Source organism: Berghia stephanieae, chromosome 1 (assembly GCF_034508935.2).
Source record: "Berghia stephanieae isolate SIO BIC M18660-M18661 chromosome 1, UCSD_Bste_1.3, whole genome shotgun sequence".
In the NCBI taxonomy this organism is placed as follows: Eukaryota; Metazoa; Mollusca; class Gastropoda; order Nudibranchia; family Aeolidiidae; genus Berghia; species Berghia stephanieae.
The window spans coordinates 115,779,225-115,782,539 of NC_088360.1; positions in this window are offsets into that span (position 1 = coordinate 115,779,225).

The following is a 3,315-nucleotide window of genomic DNA, read 5'->3' on the forward strand; positions in this document are numbered from 1 at the left end:
ATTAAATTTTAAGGTTAATGGTGAATATAAGAGCAACAAACACGTAAACAATGAAAACCAACAAACTAACAAACAATAACAAGAGGAACAGCAATAACTTTATCCTCCCCACTGTTATTACTTACATTTACGTACAATTTGCCCTCTTGGTGCTTAACCCTCTCCTTACCGCCTATTGGAAAATCGTCACATTTGTTACGATGCAACCGTCACTTTTCTCATCCAGATTTCGTTTTTATTTTTGTATAGTTATAAAAAAACTTGACATTCTGAATTATAGCTCATATTGTCGAACAATAGTATGTATAGAATGCGTTTGTTGCTTTTCTGTTTGAGTAAGAAATGTCTGTTTTGTGTTGGGTGGGTGTAAAGTTTTTGGGAAAATTCTGAAAATGGCTGGTACGGAAAGGGTTAAGCAGCACATGAAGTCGATACAATGGATCTCTATTTCTTGACCTCAGGTCCAACCCTGTTTTTCAACTCCTTTGTAATTCTTATCCTCCATGTCTCTATCAATCGCCCTTTTCTTCTTTTGCTCCGAGACCTGTCCGTTGTATACCATCAGTATCCATTCTAAGTAGATGACCAGTCCATCGCCACTCTTTTCTCTTCACGATGCTGGACATGGGTTCTTGCTATGTTTAACCCCCCCCCCCCCCCAAAAAAAAAAAAAAGAAAATAACAAAAAAAAAAACAACAACCAAAAAAAACAACAAAAAAACAAAACAACAAAAAACAAACAAACAAACAAACAAACAAAAAACAAAACAAAACAACAACAATAAAAAACAACCCATTCTCATTTTAAGCAGTATTGGCCTCAATATTCATAGAAATATCCTCCGACAATAACACAGTTGTTTTTTCCACAAATGTTCGTGGTGATTTTCCAGGATTTATAAAAAAAATAAATTGAGCTTTTATATAGCGCAATATCCACTAAACGTGCTCAAAACGCCTTACAAGGGCCCTTAACATGTAGGACGTGACATGACGCCTATTAGGCGATATTACAATTTTTTTCGTACAGAGACAACGCTGTTACTGATCAGGTACCCATTTTACACCTGAGCACGGTGAGAGAATTGAGTAAATAGTCTTTTCCAAGGACTCAACTATGCGCCGAGCGAGGCTCGAACCCAGGATCATCCGATCCGAAAGCGAGTGTCATACCAATAGACCACATAGACCATATGTTAAAATATACACAAAAATGATCGGCGTCCAACGTTTTTGTTCTTAGTTTCACAAAACAACAATATATGAGATCTTTTTTTTTTTGCACTTAATTCATATAAAAATCCCTAGAATGAATCTGTAAATAAAAATTAACGCTTAGAATTGGACGTGAGTAAATTCTGATTAGACGTCTGGTACAGAATAATGTTAAATGATATAAAAGACAAATTTTAATCTGTTGTAGGTAAAATATCCTTAAAATGACATATGTTAAGGGGTTTTCTTTCGGGAATAACTTTATTTCTTTTTCTAAAAGAGTAAAAAGACACTGGTGTGTTGATTGACGCTGATCTTTCAATGTCCAGTAAGGTCAATCACATTATAAAAACAATATATCCTGAAATCAGAAGAATTAGTACAATTAGAATCTTTATCCCAACAAAAATAGCAGAAGTTTTGGTAAATTCTTTTGTACATTCAAAATTAGACTATTGCAATTAATTACCGTCAACTGGGGTAATTTTGCCTAAAGGGGAAACTTTGCCTCTTGAATTTTGGATCAATTAGAGATTATAAAGTTCTGTGGCAATTAATTTCTTTGATAAAAATTCAAGTTCTTTAATGGATACAATAACTACAACAAAGCTTAGATTAGTCGAAATGCTCCAAATTCACAGAGGCAAAGTTTCCCCTTGAGGCAAAGTAACCCCAATTGACGGTACTGATAAAGTAAGTGACAAAAGAAAAAACAGATAGCCTTCAAGTTGTACAGAATAATGCCGCTAGGTTTGTTTTAAAACAATCTAAATTCTCAGCAACCTGCCTCCTTCAAGAGCTTCAGTGGCTTCTTGTTGAGAAGCGAATAATTTATAAAATTGCTACCCTGGCTTATAAATCTTTACAAATGAGGTCTCTGTTGTATAATAACAATGGTTTATAAGTATATGCTCCGACAAGAAGTTTGAGATCGACCGATGATGTGTTCAAATCGGAGACCAAATGTACTTCGTTTCAATTTGCCGCCCCTCAATGTTGGAATTCCCTACCAGCATCCCTTCAATTAAAAAAAAATCAACTAAAAACCCACTTGTTTCAAACGTAATTAATTGTTGATCTGTTTGTTTGTGTACTTGTATATTTCAATTGATGTCAATGCAAAGCGCTTGGTGCCTGTGTAGACGGGGTAAATCGTTATAATACGTGCTATTTATTATTATTATGTATTATGGTTATTAAGTGATTAATAATGAGAGAATATACGTTTGCTCCATTTCTGTCTCTACATTTTATTTGAGGAGAACAAATCTTTCACCATCCAAAATTGACAAACATTTCTGCTGGGAATGATTGGTAAACGGGAAAGATTCTAATTTCGAATGCGTTATAGGCAAGATTACCTAAACATTTACTGGATTTATTTATTCTATGTAACCAATGAAAGTTGATTTGATGACTTCTTAATATATTTTATTTCACGCTTCGAATTATTCTCTCTCTATTCAACCTCCCACCCAAAAAATATGATATAATAATTTTTTTAAAACAACAAAAAAAAAAACAAACAAACAAATAAACAAACAAACAAACAAAAACAATAAAAAAAAATCAAACAAACAATACCAACCCCCCCCCCCCCAACAAAACATACAAACAATGGTTTTTTAACGACACATACCTATTTACAGGTCTGATAACCCAAATAGCTATGGGCTAATTTTTGTAATGGAAATACTCTCAAACCAACGCAAAATATTGTCCATACAGCAATTTTAACTCAAGCCCATAGTTGCTTTCGTTTTGTAAACATGGTTAATCAAACGTTTCCTTAAGCAATCTCTGAAACATGGTTATTGCAAGAAGGGCAATATGCGACAATGCTATCTCTATTGTTTCTGACGTTTATCATCATATCAGAATTTAGCCCAATACACTGGCTGATACAAAGTTCAATAAGCCTGGACTGATAACAGGAGATAGGCCAACACTTACTCATTTCTTGAGCCCATTTCACTTTTATCTACTTATTCATTCCTGATATGAATTTCAAGAAAACAAAAGTCTATATTGGAGATAGGTTATTGCACCTTTCTGTGTGGATGAGCGAGCCGATTGCATTCTTTATCACACGCTCTCCAC